Source organism: Loxodonta africana, chromosome 4, assembly GCF_030014295.1.
Source record: "Loxodonta africana isolate mLoxAfr1 chromosome 4, mLoxAfr1.hap2, whole genome shotgun sequence".
NCBI classification, from domain to species: Eukaryota; Metazoa; Chordata; class Mammalia; order Proboscidea; family Elephantidae; genus Loxodonta; species Loxodonta africana.
Window position 1 is genome coordinate 142,866,450 of NC_087345.1, and position 19,466 is coordinate 142,885,915.

General features: G+C 39.0%; 1 pseudogene; it reads right to left on the reverse strand.

Annotated features, from left to right (window-relative positions):
• Window positions 1-381: 381 nt before the first annotated feature.
• LOC100660774 (aldo-keto reductase family 1 member C1-like) lies at window positions 382-13,444 on the reverse strand (annotated as a pseudogene).
• Window positions 13,445-19,466: the final 6,022 nt, after the last annotated feature.

Consider the following 19,466-nt stretch of genomic DNA (forward strand, 5'->3'; position numbering starts at 1 on the left):
GGAGAGAAGACTGGGCAATTGGGAAGTGACGAACAGATTGAGAGGAGACTTACTCTTCCCTCCATTATTTTTAATGTCATACAAAGTTTAAAAAAATTTATAAACCAGATAATAACATTTTTGGTTGTTCCCGGAATGGTGTCTGTTTCTGTTGACACTCAGGGTGGAAGAGATTGTTGTTGAGGCCTTAGTCTACACAATTCAAAGATGTTGTACGTAAGAAAGGGATCATCTATTGTGCCTGGTGAAGTGGACATATATGGGGAGAGTGTGACTCAGAACCTTCAACTGGTTCCTGGCAGAAGAATCCTGGAGTATTGGAGACTGAATAATCACCTAATTTACTGATTTCTTTTAGAAATGAAGAAATGATATGCCTCATGCACGCGGTCACAGAGTAAATTGCAGGGTAGGCTAGAGTCCACACTCTCTGATTTCTGTCTAATCCTTTTCCATGCAGCCATGCTGCCTCTCCTGTTGCACATGAAGGAGAAAAACCCTAGTGAATGCACATAAGGCATATGCGCATGGGAAATGCAGGGGAAATCAACAGGGCTCTACCTTTTCGTGAGCCTCACAAAGAAGAACAGCTGTGAAGGGTATAAATTGGGTGCCATGACACCACAGCCCTACCCATCACCTGCATGTTCTCTTTGATCGTCTTCTCATTGTAACTCTTGACCAGAACCACGACCCCACGCTGTAGCTGGTAGCGAAGGGCAATCAGGGCTGGGGTCCGCTTGTGCTTTTTAGCCAGGGCACCAAGAACTGGATCATCCAAGAGAATGGGAGAGCTCTGGTCTACCCCGAAGGGAAATGCAGAAATGCTGAACACCTGAGGCTGAGTTTTCACTTTGTCAGGAGGCTTCTGAAACTGACTCTAAACCAGTGGTTTTCCAGTTGTGGTCCCTGGACCAGCATTATCTGCATCACCTGGGAACTTTTTAGAAATGCAAATTTTCGGGCTTCACCCAGATGCATTGAACAGAGCTGATGGGGACCCAGTATTCTGTGTTTTCAAAACCCTCTAGGTCCTTTTGATGTTCTCTCGAGTTTGGAAGAAGGAGCCCTGCTGGCACAGTGGCTAAAATGCTCAATTGCTAAGTGGGAGGCTGGTGGTTCTAAGCCAACCTTTGGGAGAAAGATGTGGCGGTCTGCTTCCCTAAAGATTTACAGCCTTGGAAACCCTATGAGGGCAGCTGTACTCTGTCCTGGAGGGTTGGTATAGTTGGAATAGACTAGATGGTAATGAGTTTAGTTTGAAAACAATGGTCCCAGGTCTTTGGGTTTCCTCTGTTATTTCTCATTGGCTGTTTTTCTTCTCTGGGTATAGCCCCAGAGGAAGGGGAATGAGAGTGGGAAGACTTGGATAGTTTTTATTTTTTAATTTTTCTAAGATATTGGTGAAAATTGAATAGGCCCCTAATGGGAACTGTTCATTCTCATCCTTATTCATAGTGTGTAACACTTGTACAGAAGTTTCCAAATGTTTTGAGATGGTAATTTCTTTCTATCCTCATAGACTTGGGAGTTATTATTTTTCTGATTTTAGACATAAGATAACTGAAGCTTATGGAGAATACTACTTGAAATGTGTTAATCAGTTAAAATCACGACTTGAGCTTATGTCTTTTGTTTCAGTTTTTGAGTTATGTTCAGATTTTAATGTAGACAATTTATTACTGATGTGGAGACTACAAATTAGAGATGCATATGCCAAGCCCAGAGAATATGGCAGAATGCCTGGGCCTCACAGGACACAGTTTAAGATAATCAGCAACCTAGCCCTTAGAGGTAATGAACTCATTTGCTTCTTTAGATTTAAGTGTAAACTAACAACCTGAGTCCTTAGCCCACATTCCAGACAAATAGACACCCAGCCTTGCTATCCGCACCCCTCCCCCATCATTTCCTCACTGAAAAGCTTCAACATTTGTGTTTTAAAGCAAACTGACATTTCAGAGGAAAAAGGATCTCAAAGGACATTTCAATAAACCTATGAGAAACCTGCTGAAACCTCCTGGACTTCTGGAACTCTGTTCCTCTCAGACTATATTAACCCCAATGCTGCCACATTTCTTTGGAACATGCAGTTTAGGCTACATGTTTCCATATCGGCAAACCGTTGATCAAATAATAAATCTTCAGTATTGTTTTTAACTTTGTTTCCATTGTTGGAAATTCTTTTACATTAACTATCTATAACCAGACATGTAATGTAAAAGCATCGGTCTGGGTAATGAGATTATTAAGAAGTATTTCTGCAGTTTCTCTACCCCATTTGCCTACAGTTGAGAGTTAACACCAGGAAATAAAAATGTTTCTTCAATAATGGTGTTTTAGATAAACTCCCCTTTGTCCTCATTACCATCTTTTATCTCGAGCAGATCCCAGAGCACTGTAGGCAACCAGAACAATGTCTTTCGACTTGAAGAAATCCAGCAGTTTTCTCTGGTTGAGATAAGGGTGACATTCCACCTGTAGAATGCCAAGACAGAAATGTGTCAAGTTATATGAAAATGTGATATTAAAATGTAAGAGAAAGGACAAAGGTCAATGAACCTGTATAAAAACTCTGTAAAGCTGTATTTGAACTAGTAATACCAATATGAACTAACGATTGAAAAAATAATTTTTTTTATCTTTGTTCACTGAAAGAATCAAAAACAATGATCTTCCATAGAAGAAGTACCTGTATTGCCCTGTTCTTGGCCACTAAATACCGTTGCCTACAACCAGGAGAGAAGAGTAATTCTGGATCTGGGAGAATGACAGAACCTTTTAGCTATGGACAAAAAATTGTGCCAGAAAGCATGAAGGTAGTCAAAGGCTTATGAGTGTATGTTCAAAGGACAAAGGAAACAGTTTGGTGGGTAGATTTGAGTATCAGAAAGAGTAAGGACTAAAATAATTTCTAACACATTGAATAAATAAAAATCTCTAAGTCCATATGAATGAGAGACAGGCAGAAAGGTAGAGAGAGAGAAAGCAAGAGCAAATGCAAGAGAGAGAACAATTTGGCCCTATCAAAAATGATTATGAAAGTAATTGCTTTCTCTGAATATTGATAATTAAAGAGTAAGAATTATATATTTACTCTGTCTTATAAGAAATAATTGCTGTTTATCCTGAATTGATAGAATATACTCTTGTTTTATAGAAAAATATCAGGTAAGAAAAATACAAAGAATGAGAAAAATAGAAAATCATTATTTACAGATCTTATCAAAAGAACTGATTTAGGCAAAAATCATCAATGGATGCTAGACCATTAAGTGTAAATTTGTTGGGGAACATGATTTTCTTTGATGCCAAATTATCAACCAGCATAATATTAGCTAGTTGCAAGAGGGAAAACATATGATTACAAAGAAGAGGTCTGGCTACTAACTGAATAACCAAGTGCTGAAATCTAACATCACTAATGGTGGGACCATCTGTAAATGTGTCCTTCCTAGTGGGGTGCAATGTGAAGGACACAACAACCTTATGACATTTTCTTGCCAAAAATGTTTAACTTGAATCTAAGTCTTCAGATCTAACTTCTAGTTTAAAGGAACTGGGATTGAAGAAACAAGTTATCTAATATCACAAGGCACTTATCTGGGAAATCCAGAATATTTGATAATAACCCCTTTGGATATTATAGGATACAAAGGAGTTGAGAGAGTTTTGCAGATTATAAGAGCTTGAGAAATATAAAAAAAGTAGTAAGTGAGCCAAATTGGATCCCGATTAAAACAAATGATCCAAAAAAACCAGATTTTTGGAAAAAATTGGAAATTTGAATATGGACTGGATATTAGATGATATTAGAAAATTATCAATTTGCTTAGAAATGATGAAATGTGAGTGTCTGAGAGAATATTTTCATTCTTATGAGATGCATACTGAGGTCTTGTTATGGATCAAATCATGTCCCCCAAATGTGTGTTGAAAACCTAAAGGCTGTACTTGTAAATATGATCTTATTTAGAAGTAGGGATTTTCATTTGTTTTGTTAATGAGGCTGTTCCAGTATAGTGTGGATCCTAAGCAAAATCGGTCAAAACATATAAAGTCAAAACAGACACAGATACACAAAAGGGGAATAGGAAGGCAGATAACAGAAATGCATCTACAGGGTCAGGAACATGAAGAATTACAGCAGCTTCCAGAAGCTGAAATAGACAAGGAAGAAGCTCCCCCTAGAGGCATGACCTGAATTTCAACTTCTAGCCTCCTGCACTGGGAGAAAATAAATTTCTGTTCTTTATGGTTACTCACTTGTATTTCTGTTACAGCAGCACTAGGCAACCAAGACAAGCATGTAGGTGGCAAGTGTCATATCTACAACTTCCTTTGAAAATGTTTGGGAAAACAGATATATTTAAGTAACTAATTTAATGGTAGAAGTCAAGGAGAACAAGACCGAGATTTAGTCAATTCTTAGCTCTACTCCATCGTATTGCTAGATGTTCTTTGGAGTTGATTTCCTCTACCTTATCATCACTATGAACTAGTAACTTCATTCCTTTAACCTGGAGGACTATAATACTTTCTGGTTATTATTCGTGTGTGTGTACTTTATAGGTCAAGAACCTCTGAAATAGACATACCAAGAAAAGAATTCAGGCATGCAAACCACACATAGCCTTTACACCTAGTTGATCCTATCAATGCCCTTGTAGACAGAGGTTCTACTCTCTAGAATCTTCTAGTTCAAAAAGATGAACAGGAGAAGAGGATATCAGACATAATTATACAAAAAAGGATGCGAAGAACAGAAAGCAGAGGAAGCCCTGGTGGGCAAAGGGGGCTCACCTGGTTGCAGACAGGCTTGTACTTGAGCCCTGGCTTGTTCAGGATCATCTCCAGCTGCCTGCGATTAAAGTTGGACACTCCAATGGACTTGGCCAACCCCGCATCCTTACACTTCTCCAAGGCCTGGGAAGGAAGGGGTTGTGAGAATAATTTGTATGATTTGGCAATTGCACAAATAAGAGGTAGAGCTTTTAAAAGAAACAACTGTGAAGAAATGACCATGAAACTGACTGGCATTGATTGTCATGAAGAGCAAAAGTAATATAGAAGAAATTGGAAGAAGATGGTGACAACTAAAACAGAATTAGTGTATCATACTTAGGAAAAAACGTGACAGTATGGCACACTGTCCTCAATTTTCACTTCTCTCTCTTTGTGTCACATTCCAGTAAGGCTCTCCTCCACACTAATCTATCAAAACACCCTGAGTCAGGGACGTGAATTTCTAAAGGCAGTAGGCATATCCGCTTTGACCCAGCACTAGCCTTGGACACATTGATTAACTTTTCCCTTGAGAAAGTTTTTTTCACAGGGCTTTTAAACACTGATCTTTCTTGAGTCTCCTCTTACTTCCCTGGCTGCTCCTCTTGCTAGAGTCTCATCATTTCCCTGGCCTCTAATATTGAAGGGTTCCAGGGCTCAACCCTCAGACCTTATTACTTCTTTATCTCACTCCCAAATGATCTATTTATGTTCATAATTTTAAATACCATCTACATGACTAAGTCTCACGAATTGATATCTCTATCCTAGACCTACCCCATTACCTACATATCAATATACTCCCAGATTCAACTACTTACTCATCATCACTATGAATGTCTGATTAGGCATTGCAAAGTGAACATGTCAAAGACTGAGCTTCTGGTCTCCCTCCCAACCCATTTTTCCTGCAGTCTTTGTTGCATTCAAAGTGAACACCACCAGCAATTTGTTCAGAACAAGGACCTCAGAGTCAAACTAGTACCATCTCTGTCTCACATACTTACTTCAATCCACCAAAGCACCATGTCATCTCTGCTCTCAGAATAGATCCAGAATAGATCTTAAAACCTTCGCAGTTTTATCCCATCATTTGTCATCTGGATTATTTTATGAACTTCCTACATGGCTTTTCTAATTCCACTCTTAACCCCTGCAGTTTATCATGCACACAGCATTTGGATACATGCTATCCAGTAGAGCTTCCTGTGATGATATAAATAGTGTACGTCTACACTGTACAGAAGTACAGCCAGAATGCTCCTTAGAAGTGAGGATGGTGAGACTTTGTCTCATGTACTTTGGAGATATGTCATCAGAGGGGACTGGTCCTCAGAGAAAGACATCATACTTGGTAAATAAAGGGTCAGCAAAAAAGAGAAAGACTCTCGATGAGATGAATTGACACAGTGTCTACATCAATGGGTTCAAGCAAAGCAAAAATTGTGAGGCTGACTCAGGACTGGGCAGTGTTTTGTTCTGTTGTACATAAGGTCACTATGAGTGGGAACCAACTCTACAGCACCTAACAGAAACAGCACACAGTACAATTTGGTAGCCACTAGCCCCATGTTGCTATTGAGCTATTGAAATATGTGACTGAGGAACTGAATTTTAAATTTTTTTGATTTTTAATTAATTTAAATTTAAATACTCATATGTGGCAAGGATCTCATGTATCAGTGGAAATATGGAATGACCCTTTTATAAAGTAAATCAGATAAAACTCATCTAATGGCTTTCAAGCTCGTGCTGAGTCAAACCCAAAGTCATGAGGCCTGCCATGATCTGACCTCCATTGCCCTCTGAGCTCCTCTCTTCTCTCTCTTTTCTCTTCCAGCTTTATGAGAGACCTTGGTGTTCTTTGGACATGAAAATACTCTACCTCATAAAGGGCAGTTCACTGGCTGTCATCTCCGCCTAGACACTCTTCCCGTAGAAATCCCATGAGTCACACCTTACTACAGACCTGGGTTCATTTGTCCTCATATCAATGAAGCTTTCCCTTAGAAACCTTTATTACATTCGTACCCACACCCATCCACTTCCCCTACAACACTCCTCACTCCTCTAAACATAACAGCTTTATTTTTTCCCCTGAACTTATCACCATCTGCCAAATCATACAGTTAACTGTTTACTTTTTTATCTTTTTGTGGTTACCTTTTATTCATCTCCTCTCATTTAGATACAAGAACTATGAGGGCAGGTATATTGCTTCATTTTGTTACCACCCCCACAATAGTTTCTTCATAAATTTTTTATTAATAGATGAATATCATAATCCTAATTCTATATAAGGTAGATAAAATATAGCAAGATTGTTAGAATGTCTTCAGCTAGATATCAGAAGGAAGTAGGTAGAGAAATGGTAAAACATAAATGAACACATCACACAACACACCAAATTCTAAGCCGGGCACCAGGCAGGGAGTCAGAGCGATGAGGAAACCTGTGGGGCAGAGCTCTCATTTCCTGCCATGACAGGCGAAGAGAGTCATTTGTCAGATGCAGAGCACGGGGCACTACAGGGAGAGTAAGGTATTGGGAGTTACTGAGTTAACATCACGGGTTGTTCTGGTTGATCAAGCTTATTAATGAAAGTACATTAATATATATTCCAGGATTCATATTTACTAAAGAAAAGAAATTTTAGAAAAATTTAATTTCAGGCCCTCAAAGATTGTGAAAAAGGCCATGAAAGTTACATGTATCTTACACTCATTTCCAGGGGAGCTTTATGTTAGAGATAGGACTGTACTTGATGTTGCAAATATCTACACTTTTCTGAAATTTGGCTCCGTCAGTCTTAGGAACATATGATTAGTGAAAACAGTTATATAAATAATCTTTATTCATCATTCAATTTCCTGTATCCTACTAGATAAGATGGAAACATTTTCTCCTTTCACCCTCCAAAAGTAGCTTTATGGACTTATAGTGCCAATAACCTTAGGATTGTGTCACCGTCCTTTCAGAAGGGAGGTCACACTCTGCTATGACCCGGAAAATGCTGTTAAAGGAATAAGTAGAATTCTAGAACTCCAAGAGAATTTTGAGATCATTTGTCCAATTCCTGACGGTAAAGAAGAGAAAAGTGAGATTGAGGACTACATATGTGTTTTCTTAAGTTCACATAGGTGCAAGATGTGAACCAGTTTCCCTTCTCCTGGCTTTCTCATCTTTGCTGTCTGCTCCAAGCACTCACCTCCCATGTGGCACAGAGATCCACTGTGTCAAATATTAGTTTCCCATGTTCATCTTTTGGTAGCAGCTCCTCTCCAGGCTGGAATAGAAGCAGTCATTATAGTGATATCACAAAATACTGTCTCCACTCTAAGCCATGCTGTGAGGTACATGTATGGCTGGGACACTAAGCCTCCATAAGGTAGGTGGAACAACTCTCCGAATGTTAAGATTTGCAAAGTGTTTTATGTCTAGAGTTGTTAGGAATGTCTTTTGAGAGACAGCCTCTCTATAATCCCCTATCTAGTTTATGCTTTAATAAACGTCACTTTCCGATATAATAATGGGGGCTAGTATTTGACTTATGATACTTTTGTCTGCCCAGTATATGTTGTTTTTTTTATCAAATGCTTCTCTTTTACCTGGAAAGGCAATAAGTCACATGACCCTAATTTCCATAATAATGAATTGCAATATAAACTCAGACTCAGCTATAACTGTACAATCAGAGTTCCTTATTCTTCTAAACACACAGTGGCCTAAGGGTAGGCACATGAACTAAACAGGGTCAATCCAGAAACATGAATTATTATTTTGGATCCTTCCCCAGTATAATAATCCATATGGCCTCCAAAGAAAAACAGAATTCTACCATCTGTGCAAGATGACGGTCATACTGACAGTGAAAGTGAAATAGGTTTCATTATGCAAATTTCTAACCTTCAGAGCCATTGGGCTATGAATAATGTAGAGATCAACATAGTCCAGCTGAAGCTTTTTCAGTGACTTTTCCAAGGCTGGCCGAACCAACTCTGGTCGAAGGAAAGTGGCCCAAAGCTGCAGAGATTAAGAAGGGAGTTGTGTTTGATTAATACTATAGGCAGTTTAATGAAAATATAGAAACAGATGATATAGGGATTGTGACTTGTTTAGCAAATTCAAAGCTGAAATTTGTTTGCCGACGTCATTGATATTAAGCGAAACTTGAGTCATTAATGTGGACAGAACAAATGTGAACCTGGAGTGTAATCAGTTGGAATAGATATAATATTTAGGTTTTTTAAAGGGTCTTAGTCATTTATTGTGATACTTTTAAAAATGTGGGTTTCATTTTGAAATGTAATAGAGAAAAATGATGAATATATCTAAAAGAGACAGAAACCCTGCCCTATAAACAGCTTAAATGAATGAGATTACTTACGTGTATTGAATACAGTGGAGAACACTGAAAAATAACTGAGCTAGGAGGGTCCCATTGCAGGTAATATGTAAGAAGGTGGCCTCCACCCACTTTGCAAGAACTGCCATACTCACCTACTGGAAAGTTATTGTATGGCTGCTTCTAATACTTAGATATTTTTCTACTGGTTGAAAACTAGGTGACTGCAGGGGCAAAAATTCCCTTTTTTCTTGGGTTTCCCTTTTATATGACCTACTCACATAAATGCTGTTATCAGTTTGAGTATACTGTCAGTACAACTAATAAAAAATAGAAGGAAGTGACTTGAGAGATAAAAATCATTATCAAGTAACAAGTACAACCATCATCTGAATTATGTTTAATAGAGTATACAAAGCAATTTCACAAGTTTTGTCTAACTCAATCTTATGAGAGAAGAGTCACAGATCTGTGTGATTCTATCATCCATGCAAAATCACAGTGCTTTAGGCTGAGGCTCAGAAAATAAAATACTTTAAAATCATAAAAACTGAGCATAGCAATGATTAGAAATTCATCACCTCTCTCCTCTGTTGATACCAGTGTTAGTACATCGATATGTGTGAATAAAATTTTTCTTACTATGCATAGTTCAGCAAACCACTCAGCCAATGATATAACCAATTTCCATACACTCACTTCATAAATAGTCACACAAACATCATAGACATTTCACCTTTGAAGTGTAGAATATGTCTTCTCTCTTCACAATGCCATCAGCAATCTTGCTTCAGATGGCTTGTCCAACTTTGTCTTCATTTTCGTACAGATAAGCTGAATCAATATGACGAAACCCAGCATCGATAGCTAGTTTGGTTGCCTCCTCAGCTTCACTCTTAGGCACCTAAGAAAAACAAAAGATAGTATTCAGGTATCTACTCAACTGAGAGGTTGTTGTTGCCACAAGCACTGACCTTCACCAGAATGAACTATTCCCTCAGATCTTGTGTTAGTTCCGCATGTAAGGTACCCACCGGTTTGCTTGGAACTTTTCTACTTTAAGAAACGAAAGTGGGCATCCCAGGAATTCCTTAAGTTCAAGAAAACTGGGGTAGTTTTTCACTGGCATTGAAAGTCTCGAGGCCACAGCTAGGTGAGGGATTGGCTAAATAATTTGCAGCGTATGGTTGTTTTCATGGATATGATTCATTAGAGTGAAGTGACACAAGGCAAAATCAGCAAAGGAGGAAGGTGTATAGGGGGATGTACAGAGGAAAACACGCACAAGGTTCCAAGAGTTTGTAGTGGAGTCACACAGAATATACTTGATTCCTCCAGGGTGGAATTTTGATAAGATGTGAGGAATGTGGGGGCTGGTCACATAGGCCCTCTCTGCCTAGCGTGACCCTAATAGTCCCCAGCATGTTTTCTCCTTTTCAAAATTGGAGACTGAAAGCTTGACAGAACTAATGCCATGATGAACCTCTAGTTTTTCTCCTTGCCTTCTCCTTTCCACATACCTCTGTTAATGACTTTGTTTTGATCTGATGCAAATAACTTTGTTCTTTGTTTTGATCTGATGCTGAAAACTTTGTTTTGTTCTGTCTAACCACCAGGTGTCTGACATGAATATCTTTAGCCTGATAAAGTGGTGTCTTACATGTATCTCTTTAGTCTGATAAAGAGTCTCTTGTCATTATCTTATAATGAATAACTCCCTTGGCCATGCCATGTGTGTGCTGTAAAGACCCTTCTGACCCTTGTAAAAATCCTGTATAAGCTCTAATGTAAATTTTTTTTTTACATTACTCCATAGAGTAATACTCCATAGAGATAGTCTGTGTCACTGTCAGACGCCTGGTGGTGGACACCTCCTAAGTAAACTTTCTCACTCTTTCTGACTTGGAGTATGTTTCATTGGCTTAACTGCCCCAGGGCACAGACCCTCATCAGGCAACTCTAGCACACACCAAAATGCAAAAACCAGAAAGAAAGCAGCTATTCATCCTAAACCTCATTCTTTTTGCAAGCAGTTTAGACACAAATAGCCTTATCAAGCAGAGAATGATGACTTTCCTCCTGAAATCTTATTTCTGGATGCCATTCAGGGCCAACCTTGAAAGAAAAACTTTCTGAGGATAGTAGTCTCCTGTGAATTCTTTTGTACACATCCACTCTATTTGTATAAAAAACCGATTACCATCAAGTCTATTCTGACTCATAGTGACCCTCTAGGACAGAGCAGAACTGCCCCATAGGGTTTCCAAGGAGCGGCTGGTGGATTTGAACTGCCGATCATTTGGTTAGCATCCTGAGCTCTTAACCACTGTGCCAACAGACGTCCATATTCGGTGTAAAATGGTAGTCTAGAGTATAGATTCTTAAATAAGAAATTAACTGTACACATAAGGGATTAGTAAAGTAGGTGTTAGCCAAGGCCAATTAAATTAGGGAAGATGTAATCATAGTGGTAAATGTAAAACTATTGGTTTATCTGCTAAAAATTGGACACCGATTTTAGAGCGCACATGATAAAAGAAAAAAAGAAAAAGAAAAAATACATTTCATGACTTTTTTAGTATTTCAGAAGCTTTGTTTCTCAACCTCATCACCAGGAACTAGATACTCAGTCCTTACTGCCCTCTGACGGCCCCCGGCCATGCTCCCTCCTTAAGTGTACCAGCATGAGAAAGTTACCAAGTCTGAAGCCTCAGGGCTCTCCTTGAACCTCTCCCTCAACCTCCTTTGCACTACTAATAGACAATACCTGTCACTTGTCTTTTATAATGTCTCTTAGATATTTCCTTCCATATTACAGGTGAGGAAAAAAAAAAAAAAAGAAAAAAAACAAGCCCACTGCTGTCGATTTGATTGTGACTCAGAGTGACCCTATAGGACAGAGTAGAACTTCCCTATTGGGTTTCCAGGGATCAGCTGGTGGATTCCAACTGCTGACTCTCTGGTTAGCAGTTGAGCTATTAACTACTGTGCCACCAGGGCTGTTCACTCACTAGTCCTTGTCACACAGCTAAGTAGTCTAAAAAACAAATCTGGAATGTGGATTATCTGGTTTCCAGTCTAGTGATTTGTTCCCTTTGCTTCCTCTTCTGTGAGGGGACCAACTCCACCTATTTGCTTCAAATCTAAGGTATAGTAACAAGGACCAAGAATAGAAGATTGGTCTTTTAAGTACTGTAACATTTCCCCTAAAAAGGTGTCCTTTTTTCTTGCAGGATGAATTTCTCAGCCGTGAGGGACATATGAGTAAAACTCAACTCAGTCCAGGGGCACCATTTATCACCTGGTGCTCAGCCCCAAAACTGAAATTATCCCCCACAATTCCTCAGACACCGTCATTTCCGAGATGATTACCTCAAAGATTGCTGTACATCATGTCTCCTAGGTAAAAACTCAGTGTCTCTTAGGTAGGAGGAGAGATTTCTTGGATTATAGAACTATACAGAGAAAACCCTCACACTGCAATCAGTCTGAACACAAGGCAGCTGACGGACAATGCTCTTGACTGCCAAGATTCATCTCTTCTGACAAGCTGTGACATTGATGGAAATAGGAGGAAATACCAATGCCCAGATAATCTGTACATGACCGCACGTCAGGCACAGAATCACTGAGTGAAGCTTGTCTGTCTACCTTCTCTCTTTAACCATGAATTATCTGTAGCCTGGTGAAACTGAGACTCCAGTGAATCCCCCAGAGTCAACGAGGAACAAGGACGTAACAACCCTGGTTGGCTCCCACTCACCCTGGGGCTATTTTCATTTGAATCTTCAACTCCAAGACCCCTATCCTTACCTCTTGTGGTGCATAAGTTCCAAATCCCAGGACAGGAATGAAATGACCATCATTTAGTTTCACACACTGATGTTTGAGATCCATCTTCTGTCACTGTCCTGACTAAGCAGAGCCTGTTTACTTTATTCTCCTTTCCTCAGAACAACAAGAAGGCAATGCCCCAACTGCCCTGGTCAACTGTTATCTAACAGCATGTAGGAGGGGCCACAGTTAAAGCAGTATTCCACGGGGTACAACAGGATTGTCCCAGCTTGACTCAGTTCTTTTTTTTTCAAAGAGAATTGTTAATTATTCTATAATGATAAAGAAATCATTAATATCCTGAGTTAGTAAAGTTACTCTTCGGGATTTACCACAGGTCATCCTAAATTATTCAAAAATATTCACTGAATAAGTACTGACAATTTGTTAGACGAGAAACCTCCATATACTCTATTTTGTTTTTGCTGATGGTGATGCCCTTTCTTGATTGTGAGTCATTTGAGACATTTAAATATCTTAGACCACACACACACACACACAGACACAGACACACAGACACACACACCAGTATGCGCACATGCACACAAAAATTTTATACAAATGGCTCAGGAGCTATTTTTAAAAAGTCAACACTCAATAAAGAATCAAAAGCGGAGATTAAAGGAAAAATTATCGTTTTAATTTTCCCATCTACAAAGTGATATTTCTTCCTCCTTTATTCTGTAATGAGAATATCCAGTCTTGGTAAGGCTTCAACAAGAAAAAAAAGGCAGTCTTGCATGGTGCTTTCTGGAGTGTAAATGATTAATGATGTTTCAACACCATTTTGCATTGTGCAAATAGTTCGTTTATATCTTTCACCCAGTTACATAGCTTCTGGGAAAGCACCATAAAGCAGCCAAAGATGGAGACAAATATTGTACATCATTTATGATCTTGCTCTGCAGTATTCACAAAAGAAAAAAAACTGGAATCAACTAAAATGCTATGAATTTGGGACATGCTAGGTGCACTAGAAACCCTGGTGGCGTAGCTGTGAAGAGCTACGGCTGCTAACCAAAAGGTTGGTGGTTCGAATCCACGAGGTGCTCTTTGGAAACCCTATTGAACAGTTCCACCCTTTCCAATAGGATTGCTATGAGGATTGCTGGACAGTAACGGGTTTGGTTTGGTTTGGTTTAGGTACACTATGATGCACTAATACAAGAGAATATCATGAAGCCATTTAAAAATAAACATATAAATATTATATTTGGGATAAATTAAAATACGTAGAACAAAAGGATATTAATGTGCTGATTAGAAAAGCAGAGTATGTATTATGCACGCAGAATAACGTCATATGGTAACATAACGTGGATCAATGGAGGGCAAGGGCCCAAACTGTTAACAGCAATTATATCTGAATATAGGACTTTGTGTGATTTTTTTTCTCCTATGAATACTTGTCAAAGTTTTCTATAATTATTATGTATCACATTTTTAGTTACAAAAAAGTGTCTACGTGTAAAGAGAGAAATATCTACCCTGGACAATGGAATACAAGGCAGTTTCCTGGCTGATGCCCAACACTCTTAACTTTTATCTCAAACTGCCTTTGTTCACCTGACACAGACCTCACTTGCTATTCTTCAGTCTTCTTTGTTACTCGTCCGTCTATAACTAATCTTCTGATTCACATGTCGGATTTAACACAAAATTTGAATTTCAGAAGTCTCCTGGCATTGATCTGGGTTGGGCTTCCTGGACACTGCCACCATCTCTTTTCTGTCTTGAACTAGGAATTTTTTCTTGACAGCCTTTGGATTTAAGGCTTGAACAGATCCAGATCCTGGTGCCTCCCACCTGGCCTAGCTGGGTGACCAGTGTTGGTCAAAATCTCTGTTAGAATGGCCTGGCCTTAGGTCCAGAATCACCTGCTTCCCACATCACACCTGGCAGTAATGGGATGTCTCTCAATAACCTTCAGTAGTGACCTCTGCTTCTCTCCTAATTTCTATGTGAGTGGACTGTATCACAAATAACTGTAGTGATTCTATGGGCAGGGTGATCCTTAGTCCTACGTGGAGCTGTCATGAAGTGTCTTGGTTATTTCCCCACTTTCACTGTTTCTACCCTACCCCCCGTTTCAGAGATACAATCCCCTCCTCCATCACTGCCATGATTCCAGAGAAGTGAAATCTTGGGGCAGGGATTACAGACTCTGTGGGTTTACAGGGTAGTTTGAAGGCCAATTTAAAGCACAGAATAAGTGAAAACATCGGATGGCACACATTGTTATGTTAAGGGATAAAATCTTTACTGGAAATGTATTTATATTAAGCTTTAAGGAAAATTCTCAGATTCTTAAAAGTTAAATGCTGAAGGACTCAGCTGTGACTAAAAGGCATTACAAACAAAGTTGGGATTCATCCGGCCTGGGCCTCAGCTGGAGCAATTTCATCATGTGGTTGTCCTAACCACCCCATTGTGCTACCTCTGATAGCTAGAAATGCTTGTGCTAGATAAACTGAAAAAAAAAAAAAAAGTCCCCAATTTTCCATCCAGAATTCCAGGTGGGTGAGAAGTAAGGTAGCATATTATCAAGAACCAATGGTATTGAAAGAAGTCCATGTTGCCCTGAATGCATTGGTGAAAAACAATTGACTGAATACCAAGTAAGATGTTTCAGCCAACAGATGCAGCCCTGGAGGTACTCACTCACCTATTCCAGGAAATTTCGAAGACAGTTACCTGGCCAGCTGACTAGAAGAGATCCGTATTTGTGCCCATTCCAAAGAAAAGGGATCCAACAGAATGCAGAAATTATGGAACAAAATTATTAATATCATATCTAATTAAAAATTTGCCTGAAGATAATTCAAAAACAGTTGTAGCACTACCTCGGTAGGGAACTGCTAGAATTCAAGCCAGATTCAGAATATGACATGTAACAGAGATATCATTGCTGATGTCAGATGGATCTTGGCTGAAAGCAGAGAAAACCAGAGATGTTTACCTGTGTGTTATTGACTAGGTAAAGGCATTCGTCTGTGTGGATCATAGCAAATTATGGGTAAATTGCAAGAATGGGAATTCCAGAACACTTAATTGTGTTCGTGAGGAACCTGTACTTCGACCAAAAGGTAGTTGTTTGAACAGTACAGGGGGTCACTGTGTGGTTTAAAGATAAGAATTGTGTGTATCAGGGTTATTCAATCTAAAAAAAAAAATAAATTTTTTTTTTTATTCAATCTGTATGCTGAGCAAATAATTCGAACAGCTGGAGTATATGAAGAAGAACGAGGCATCAGGATTGGAGGGAGACTCATTAACAACTTGCAATATGCAGATAACACAACCTTGCTTTCTGAAAGTGAAGAGAACTTGAAGCACTTACTGATGAAGGTCAAAGACCACAGCTTCCAGTATGGATTACACCTCAACACAAAGAAAACACAAATCTTCACAACTAGACCAAAGCAACATCATGATAAATGGAGAAAATATTGAAGTTGTGAAGAATTTCATTTTACTTGGCTGCACAATCAACACCCATGGAAGCAGCAGTGAAGAAATCAAAAGACCTCTTTAAAGTGCTGAAATACAAAGATGTCACCTTGAAGACTAAGGTGTGTCTGACCTAAGCCATGGTGTTTTCAATCCCCTCATATGTATGGGAAAGCTAGAGAATGAATGAGCAAGACAAAAGAATGATGCCTTTGAATTATGGTTTTGGCCAAGAATATTGACTATACCATGGACTGCCAGAAGAATGAACAAATCTGTTTTGGAAGAAGTACAGCCAGAATGCTCATTAGAAGCAAAGATGGGGAGAGTTTGTCTCACATACTTTTGGACCTGTTATCAGGTAGTACCAGTCCCTGAAGAAGGACATCATGCTTGCTAAAGTAGAGAGGGTGAGTGAAAAAGAGGAAGGCCCTCAATGAGATGGATTGATACAGTGGCTGCAACCAATAATGCTCTCAAGCATAACAACGATTGTGAGCATGGCGCAGGACTGGGCAATATTTCATTCTGTTGTACATAGGATGTCAATGGGTAGGGATGGACTCAAGGGCACTTAACAACAACAACAGTGCTGTTTAAGAAAAATTACCACAAGTGGGTGGCTTCAAAAAATTTTTTTTTATTTCCATTCTGGAAGTTAAAAGCCCAAATCAGGGTTTCAGTCACGTCAATTCCTTCTCTGGGCCTCTCTGCTAGTTTCCTGCGTCTGCAAGGAATCTTTGGTGTTCATTTCACTGTATTGTCTTCCTCACATATCTTCCCCTTATGTGTGTGACTGTATGCCTATTCCATTTTTTTTCCTTTCGGCAGAAAATATGTATAATGGATTTAACCATCTATTTATTTATTCTTTGGATTTTTTCTCCCTTAATGTCTTTTTAATTTGTTTATCGATTATTTTATTTTATTATTTTGTACGTACAGCAAAACCTACACCAATCCAACAATTTCTACACATCAAATTCAGTGACATTGCCAACATTCTCGGAGTTGTGCAACCATCCTCTCCCTCCTTTCCTGAGTCGTTCCTGCCCTATTAACATAAACTCATTTCCCTGTTATGGTTCTTATGCAATCTTTCATTTTTCTATTGCCAGTTTGATCCCATATAGATAGATCTTGGAAGACCATAACCCTCAAGACAGGCAATCATTACTAGTTAAGCTAAACTATTGTTTAGTTTTAAGAAGATTTCAGAGTATATTTTTAAGGTTTAAATAGTCTCAGGGCAATAGTTTCAGGGTTTCATCCAGCTTCGATGGCTCCTAAAGACTGGATTCCGTGAGAAGGTGAAATTCGATTCTGCCTTTCCCTCCCTTTTGATCAGGATTCTGCAATAGAATCCTTGATCAAAATTTTCAGTAATGATAGCCAAGCACCATCCGGTTCTTCTGGTCTCGTGGCAAAGGAGGCAGTTGTTCACTGAGGCAGTTAGCCACACCTTTTATTTCTTTCTCCTATTCCTGGCTCCTCTTCTTTCTCTGTTGTTTCAGGCAAATCGTGACCAATTATTGTGCCGTGGCTGGCTGCCTGCAAGTGTTTAAGATCCTAAGCACTATGAAATGAACTAGGAGGTAGAACAGAATCCCTAAACATATTCTTAAGCCAATTAATAGGGATGTCCCATGAAACCATGACCTTAAACCTCCAAACCAAGGAACCAAATTCCAGAGGTGTGTGGTGTTACACAACAGCCTCAGCAACTACTCTATTTTTCTATGTCATCCTTGTAAATATATCTATTACTCAGGTTTTGCCAATTCCACTTTTTGCAGGTGTACAAATTATTGATAGCAATTAATTAGCTGTGCAAACCTACCCTTAAGCAATGTGTTTTTTCCATCACTGTAGACTGAAACTCAGTGGTACATATGCAATAACCCCCTTTCCCCCTCCCACCTGCCCCTAATAACCACCAATAAATGTTGGTCTCTACACATTTTCCTGTTGTTCTCTTTGTATATGTGAGGTCATACAGCATTTGTCCTTTTGTGATTGTCTTACTTCAGATAGCGTGATGTCCTCAAGCTCCATCCATATTGTAGCATGTGTTAAGGCTTCATTTCTTTTACTGGCTGAGTTGTACTGTACTGGATGTATGTAGCACATTTTGTTTATTCATTCAGCCATTGGTGGGCATTTAGTTTGTTTCTGCCTTTTGGCTATAGTGAATAGCGGTATAATGAGCATTGGCGTACAGCTATCTGTTTGAGTCTCTGCTTTGGAGTCTTTGGGCATAGACCTAGGAGTGGATTTGCTGTGTTCTATGGTAGTTATGAGTCGGAATCGACTGGACGGCACTGGGTTTGGTTTTGTTTTTGTTCATGGTAGTTCCATTTTTAGTTTTTTGAGGAAATGCCACCCTGTTTTCCACAACAGTCGTACCATTTTGTATTCCCACCAGCAATGGTTAAGGGTTTCAATTTCCTCACATCCTCACCAACATGTTTTATTTTCTGTCTTTTTAATCTTAGCCATCCGGTGGGAGTACAATGTTATCTCATCGTGGTTTTGACATGCATCTCTGTGATGGCTAATGAAGTTGAGCATCTTTTTTATGTTTGGTGGCCATTCGAATGTCCTGTTTGGTGAAGTGCCTATTCCAGCCTTTTGCCTGTTTTACGATTGGGTTATTTGTCTTTTGTTGTTAAGTTGTTGAAGTTTTATATATATTTTGGTTATTAGGTTCTTATTGGATATATGGTTTCCAAAGATTTAGACACAATCAGAAGTTTGTCTTGTTACTTTTTTGGTAACGTCTTTTGATGAACAAGAGTTTTATTTTTATGAGGTCCCGTTTATTTCTTTTTTCTTTTCTTTTTGTTTTTTGTGTTTTTGTTGTTATATTAGATAAAAGCTAGGCGCAATCATCTTGCCCTGCATTTTCTTCTAAGAATTTTATGGTATTAGTTTCCACGTTTAGGTCCTGTCATGGATTGAATTATGGCTCCCCAAAACTGTGTGTATCAACTTGGTTAGGCCGTGATTCCCAGTATTCTGTGGTTGTCCACCATTTTGTGATTGTAGTTTT